Here is an 8591-nt window from a genome sequence, read left to right as displayed (position 1 = left end):
GGCTCCAGTAGGCAGCACGCAAGAGGCAACGACACATTAATGTTTCTCTCCCACTCCTTCTCCCTGCTTTCCCCTCTCTAAAAATAAATAAATAAAGTCTTTTAAAAAATAAAAATAAATTGTGAGCTGCTGAAGAAGCAGAATCCATGCAGCAGGGAACAAAGGGGGAACTGAGCAGAGAAAGGGCCTCAGATCTTTCTTGGCATTTTCTCTGACGAAAAGGGACTGAAACTAGAAACAAACCTCAAGGAAAAAACCCCAAAACACTCAAAAACATGGAGATTGAATAGCATGCTATTAAACAATGAATGGGGGAAGAAGCAGATTAGGGAAGAAATCTAAAAGTTTCTGGAAACAAACAAAAATGAACTCACAAAAATCCAAAACCTATGGGACACAGCAAAGGCAGTCTTGAGAGGGAAGTTCATAGAGATAAAGGCCTGCCTAAAAAGAATAGAAACATATCAAATAAACAACCTAACCATTCACCTACAAGAACTTGAGGAACAACAACAAAGATAGCCCAGAGCAAGTACAAGGAAGGAAATAATCAAGATCAGAGCAGAATTAAATGACATAGAGACTAAAAGGACAATTCTAAGGATCAATGAATCCAGGAGCTGGTTCCTGTAAAAGATAAACAAAATCAACAAGCTCTTAAGCAGGCTCATCAAGAAAAAAAGAGAGAGGACCCAAATAAACAAAATCAGAACTGAAAGAGGAGAAACTACAACTGATACCATAGAAATATAAAGGACTGTAAGAAATTACTATGAAGAACTATATGCCAAGAAATGTGAAAACCCATTGGAAGTCCTAGCCACAGCAATCAGACAACAGAAAGAAATAAAAGGCATCCAAACTGAAAAGGAGGAAATGGAACTGTCACTGTTTGCAGATGACATGATAGTGTACATGGAAAACCCTATAGACTCCACCAAAAAACTACTCAACCTAGTAAATGAATTTGGCAAAACAGCTGGATACAAAGTCAATACTCAGTAATCAGAGGCATTCCTGTACACCAACAACAAAATTGCAGAAACAGAAATCAGGAAAAAAATCCCATTTGATATAGCAACAAGAAAAATAAAGTACCTAGGAATAAACCTAACCAAGGAGGTAAAAGACCTGTACTCGGAAAACTACACAACACTGAAGAAAGAAATTAAGGAAGATACAAACAAATGGAAGCATGTACCATGCTCATGGATTGGAAGAATTAACATCATCAAAATGGCCATACTACCCAAAGCGATTCATAGATTCAATGCAATCCCTATTAAAGTACCCATGACATACTTCACAGATATAGAACAAACATTTCAGAAATTTATATGGAACCATAAACGACCCCGAATAGCTGCAGCAATTTTAAGAAAGAAGAAGAAAGCAGGAGGGATCACAATACCTGATATCAAACTGTATTACAAGGCCACTGTCATCAAAAGAGCCTGGTACTGGCATAAAAACAGGCACATAGACCAATGGAACAGAACCCAGAGAGCCCATTTTTTTACATGCAAAAAAATGAAACTTGATCACCAACTTACACCATACACAAAAATAAATTTGAGGTGGATAAAACACTTAAATATAAGTTGTAACACCACAAAAGTCCTAGAGGAAAACATTGGCAGGGAAATCTCAGACATTCCATGCAGCAACATCCTCACAGACACATCCCCTAAAGCAAGGGACATAAAGGAAAAAATAAACAAATGGGACCTCATCAAAATAAAAAGCTTCTGCAGGGATAAAGAAAACAGTATTAAAATACAAAGAGAACCAACAGTATGGGGAAACATATTTGCCAATGATACGTCAGACAAGTGCCTGATCTCCAAAATATATAAAGAACTGACAGGACTCCACTCCAGGAAGACAAACAACCCAATTAAAAAATGGGCAAAGGACTTGAACAGACACTTCTCAAGGAAGACATACAGAGGGCCCAGAGACATATGAAAAGATGCTCAGCATCACTAGCCATCAGAGAGATGCAAATTAAAACCACAATGGGGTACCATCTCACAGCAGTCAGAGTGGCCAACATAATTAAATCAACAAAAAAATGTTGGAGAGGATGCGGAGAAAAGGGGACCCTAGAACATTGTTGGTGGGGATGCAGAATGTTGCGGCCACTGTGGAAAACAGGATGGAATTTCCTCAGAAAACTAAAAATGGAACTGCCCTTTGACCCAGCAATTCCACTGCTAGGATTATACCCTAAGAACCCTGAAACACCAATCCAAAAGAACCTATGCACCCCAATGTTCATAGCAGCACAATTTACAATAGCCAAGTACTGGAAGCAACCTAAGTGCCCATCAGCAAATGAGTGGATCAAAAAATTATGGTACATTTACACAATGGAATTCTACGCAGCAGAGGGAAAGAAGGAGCTTACACCCTTTGCAATGGCATGGATGGAACTGGAGAGCATTATGCTAAGTGAAATAAGCCAGGTGGTGAGGGACAAATACCATATGATCTCTCCTTTAACTGGAACATAATCAACAAAAGAAAAAAGCAAACAAAATATAACCAGAGACACTTAAGTTAAGAACAATATAACAATAGCCAGAGGGGAGGGGGAGGGGACAGTGGGGAGAAGGGTTTTCGGGAACTGCTATAAAGGACACATGGACAAAACCAAGGGGGAGGGTGGTGGTGGGGGAGGAAGGTGGGTTTGGCTGGGGTAGGGTGGAGGGTTCGGGAGAAGACGCAGACAACTGTCATTGAACAACAATAAAATAATTTAAAAATTAAAATATATATATATACATATATATATATATATATCTTATCAAAAAAAAAAAAAACAGAGAGAAAGAAATCTGCTTGGGCATTGCCCATTTTCCCATAGCCAAGAGCAGAGATCCTTGTGCGTTGAACTCTGCAAGCCTAGTAGAAATCCCTTGCTGTTCTGTTGAGAGCTAAGCAGCGACACAGGAGGTCGTGTAATGCTAGGGACCTGGTGTCCCGCCTGCAGTAGTAGAGAGGAAAGTAGGACCTCACGCAGCACCTTGGAATGAACCCCTTCCTTGATACCCCCCAGGAAGACCTTGCCTTGACAGTGCAATCTATGATCTAGAGTAACAGGGTGGCCCAGGACTAAGTTCAAGTCCAAACTCATATTGATTAAAAGTTTTTAAAAACCATACCAAGTGAATAAAGAATAAAACCATTATCTAATATATCCAAAAGGAACTACCAATATTTTAACTAACTGGCTGAGCAAAGCTCAAAGTCCTTAGCTGAGAATGACTCTCCATAATGCGTCACTGGCAATGTTCATCATTCAGTGAGAAACTCACGATATGAAAGAACAAGGAAAATGGACCCGGCAGTCAAGACCTAGAAGAGAATATCCACTTCCCTTCCAGGAAAACAAGTGGGTTCACACGTGTAGAGTTTCTTCTTCCATGATAGGCCAATCTTTGCCTTTTATGTCTCTGACCATTTTTCAACAGCTGGTAAAAGCATTTTCTGGCAAAGAGCTGTATCCTTTCATCCACTGCGTTTTATTTTGCTGAATCTTCAATAATAGACTGCTCGTGATACCCCCGAAGTCATGTCACTTATTCAGCAAATTTGGAAAAGTGATGATCATACACTAACTTCAATATGGGTTTCCTGAGGACAGTATTGTTGCATTTTTCTTTTTTTTTAATTGAATGTATTTGGGTAACATTGGTTAATAAAATTACATAGGTTTCAGGGGTACAATTCTGTAATGCATCATCTGTATATGCTATTGTGTGTTCACTACCCCAAGCCAAGTCTCCTTCCATCACCACTCCAGTGAGAATCTTGTTTTTAAAATTCTCATCCAAGGACATGTTTTGATTGATTTGAGAGAAAGAAAGACAGATAGACAGACAGAGATGTGAGAGAGAAACATCGATTGGCTGCCTCCCACACACACCCTGACCGGGGATCGAACCCACAACATTTTGATGTATGGGACAACACTCCAGTCAACTCAGCCACCTGGCCAGGGCCCTAGTGGTAATCTTCTAAGCCTCTGATATGAGTGCTGAATATGGATTGGTATCCTCACTTCACACTTCTGATGTTCCACTATGATACAAATTTAACAACAGGTTCAATTTAGCTGTAATCATAGATCTCTGACACTGATGTTTATACACTAATACCTATATATCTTCATAGATTAGGTCATTTCTTTATTAATCCATTTTCTTCTTTATTAATGCTAATTACCAGTCCTATAACTTACTAGCTAATTTTCTCCCATATGCTGTCTCTTTACCCATATTTGACAAATCCACGAGCATATGACAACTTTCTCTTCTCTTTTCCAAGCTTCGATTATCTTTAACCTCTTTCTACCCAGGAACATTTACTGCCTGCAGGACTTCAAAGTCTATGGGTAGTGCTCAGCCAATCAGACAGCAAGCCTAAATGCTATTTAATAAACTATTTCACTTGTTCGAATCCTACTGTACCTAAGGTAGACTATTGTGCTTACTTTCTGTAGTAAATATCTATAATTCTTTTAGTCATCAGAAGGAACGTCAGATAACATCCAAATTTCTTAAGACTGGGAAATGTATGCTTCTACAATCTAAAGTAAATCACATTTTCAAATTTCAGATGCTTCCCAAATGCTGTATGCTACCATAATAACACCTAACTAATTACCATCTTTACCTCTGACCACGTTGTTTTCATATCATTACTCTCCAGATTTCTAAAAATGTCAAGGGTCAACTCAAATCTCACCTCCTCCTGGAAGCCTCCCCTTCTATAACTCTCTCTCTGCCCATTTACTCCCTATCCAAACTGCAATGAACTGTTCGTATTTTCCCTGATATAACCACTAAGTTGATTATTATGTACATAAAGTGTAAATAAAATTTGGTATTTGAAATCTCTCAACACCTGGATATAAAGAACATGAGCACATTCATGATAAAGTATCTTGCACCTACCGTCTCTTCCTCATATGCATGGCGACAAAAAGAAGTTGTTAAATGAAGTAATGGCAAAAGCCTACATGTCAGAAACTTTTAATTGTTTAAAATAATTTCTAAATCACAATAAGAATGAGAAACTAAACCTTTTCTAAAATTCTGGTGCACCAGCTTCAATATTCACTAAATAGAAAATGCCTACTTTCAACACTGTAACACGTTCATGTTTCCCTTACCTTACCTCTACATTATGTTCCAATTTTTTGTACATTTTTATAACCAAAAGCAAATTTTAAAGTTCAAAACTCTAATGAGATGGTTAAAGAATACTGTAATTGGTTTCAATAAATTACCTAAGTACAACAGCTCCGTAACTCTAGCCACTTACACTTTTGGGACACAGAAGCTAAAGGTTCGCTTTCTGGTAATAAGATCAATAGAACTTTTGCATAGTTACTGATTACATTGAAAGCTCTGTGCTCACTCCTCGTTCAATTGCCTCTCATCAGAGGACAGTATTTTTCTCGCTAACCTCTGATCGGCTCCATCTGAGTAGTCCACCCAGGTTTCAAACCCTTTTCACTGAGGGTCAATTTTATTCGGTGTGCGGGACCCTCTCTTATCTGCTGCTCAAAACTAACTTATTTAGTTGCATCTTTTCTGGATGAAACATATTAAGAAAGGGGAGAATATTGTTTTTTCAGTTTGCCGTTGGGAAGCTGAAACTCAGACATCTTTTTGCATAGCACAGTTAAAAACAGACAAACCTAAGGCAAGCCAGACCGATATGCAGGAGAATTCAACTTGCTGTCCCCGGAGGCTCATGGAAAGTGGATGCGCGTATTCTCTCTGCTCGCTAATTTAGATCCAATCAAGACAAATTGTACACTTACATGAAAAGACATAGATGAAACAGGATATTTACTTTTCCTTTTCAGATGCTTCTGATACAGGCATCACAGGAGTATTAGTCACCAATATGTTTTGAAATCTAATCTATTTAACAAAGCCTTGCTGCAACACACCGAGACCTCTCAAAGAGAAGATTTTATGGATTTTTACAAACTAAATTGAATCATGCCTTGCAACTCGAAGTCATATGCTTTTTCAAATGCATTGTCCAGCCTTTCCCCATCAATACCCTTTCCCCATCAAGCCTGACCCACCCATGAGTCAAATCCCAGCAGAATCATTAACTCAACAGGAGAAAACAGACCTTTTATGTTTCTTTTATGCCACTTGGGTAAGATCTGAAAAATGTCCATCTCTTCTGCAAGCTTTCTTCAAAGTCTCTCTTTCAGTGAATTGCCATTAAAGCCAAACCTGGATGAATCAATAGGCCTCACCTAACCTATCAGAAGTGCTGAAACGGAGACAAATAAAAAAGCATCACAAGTCATCAATAATAAATTAGTTTGCAGCAGTGACATCAGGCCAATGTGAGAAAGGACTTCTTCCCGAGCTACTTCCCCGCTCCGGCATGAGAAGAGTCCACTGGTGAAAGGCGAAATGTAAAAAGGACATGACAACGTTTCTATCCCCCTACTGAAATTACTTCAAAATCATTTTTTGGTTGCCTACATCAACTCATTAAATTGTAAAACATCTTTAAATTGTTCCCTGCACTCAATTTTTGGTTTCCGGTGTTTTGCCAAGTGCCAGCAGACCACAGTGAGATAGGATCACAACAGTTCCCTACATGAATTTCATCAAAGACTCGGTGAACTCAGAGAAGAAACCCTGAACTAAGGGGAGATTTGGGATTTCAAAAGGAAGCAATGTTTTGAGGAAATGGTGGGTGGAGGAATGACTCATAAATCTAGCTGTAGAAATCCATGAGTCAGAGGTGGGTAATTAAAAGATATTATTTGGAATGAATTAGAATTACGATAGTGTCTCTCTGCTCCTAGTCACTGTTTCCACCCCTGTCAGAAATTTTCATCGATATTGTCTCTTTAAGTCTGAGCACAAGCGGAACTATAGACGGCATGGGTCACTGGCCGATGGAACATATGGGCACAGAATCGTGTTTATCAAGTTGCCTTCAAATCCTCCATTCACACTGGCTTCACACTGTGTCATTTTAAAAATGACCAACGAATATTAAGCCTTTCCGGTTTCTTTCCTACTCTTTGTTATTGTCACCACCAATTTTCATCAGATTTGCTTATCTCCAGAGGATTAACATACCTATTCCAGAGCAAATAAAGATCCCGGTCTCCTCTAATTTATTTCTCAGAAGGCTCTTTCCCTCACTGTTTTAACTGACTGGTTTCCCCAGCAAGATACCACTTTTCCAAGCATCCCTCAAAAGTAGAAGCTGCCTCTCCTATATCTGGCCCCTCATAGGGTGGTGGATCTGCTACTGCAAAACTTTTCAATGTCTAGTCAAGTCTTCTTCTTTTACCCTCATATAAATGTCTTTCAGAACTTGATGTGCTCATGGTTCATTCTCCTTCTTTTCATCTTTACATCTCTTTGTTATTTCATCTCCATCCAGGACTCTGATACTTAAACTATAGACTTTCCAGCAACTACAAATCCTCCCCTCAAAATAGAGAATTTCAATGTATATTTCACTTAGTGTATACACGTTCTCAACTGTCGTTTAGTCCTCAATCCAATGAAATCTGTTACTCCACGCTCCTGGCTTTGTGAAACCCTCCCATGAGAGATTCTGGGACACCTCTCTTCTGATTTCCTCCTCTCCCTCTGAATGTATCTTCTCCTTTTCATTAGCTGACTCTGTTTGCTTCTTATACATCGGAATTTCCAAGCACTCCATCTTCAGATCTCATATTATTCAACATGTGCACTGTGCTTTTCTGTTGTTTTACTCATACCCAAGCCTGGAGCAATCGCCTTATGCTGATTATTTCCAAAACATTACAACAGTTGCCACCTATTTCTGAGCCTGCGACATATACAAAGGATATATCTATTCAAAAGATCGTGGAAATCTACAAGTCAACATGCCCAAAACTGAACTCCTCATCCCTGAGTACCCTTCTGGTACAATTATTCTGGGAATTGTAAGCTTACTGAATCATAATATCTTCTAATCATGAAATTATATGGAAAGCCTTGGCAAAACATTGTAGAAATTAGATTTACCCAGTGTTATGGCTACACCATTTTTTGAAAGCAGTGTTTATTTTATTTTTTTAAAGATTTCATTCATTTCTTTTTAGAGAGAGGGGAAAGGAGGGAGAAAGACAGGGAGAGAAACACTGATGTGAAAGAGAAATATGGCTCGGTTGCCTCTCACAAGCCCCCAGCCAGGAACCAGCCAGCAACCCAGGGATGTGCCCTCACTGGAAATCACATCGGCGACCTTTCAGGTTGTGAGACAACACCCAACCAACTGAGGCACACCAGTCAAGGCACCTACACCATTTCTTAGTCAACAGATTAGTAAGTCTATCAAAAGGAAAATTGTTTAAGTGTTGACCCTTAGTAAAACCATTATAGATCCCACGTACTAGTGAAGTCATAATTCATCTAATTAAATATAAGAAATATAATGACAGCTATTGGGGGGATTAGGGGTGCAGAGATTGAGCAAAAAGGACTCATGGACAACAGTGTGGTGATTGTGGGGGGAGGAGGTATAACAGGGTTAAATGATAGTGGAAAAATTACAATAAA

Source organism: Desmodus rotundus, chromosome X (genome assembly GCF_022682495.2).
Source record: "Desmodus rotundus isolate HL8 chromosome X, HLdesRot8A.1, whole genome shotgun sequence".
NCBI classification, from domain to species: domain Eukaryota; kingdom Metazoa; phylum Chordata; class Mammalia; order Chiroptera; family Phyllostomidae; genus Desmodus; species Desmodus rotundus.
This window is presented reverse-complemented; position numbering follows the sequence as displayed.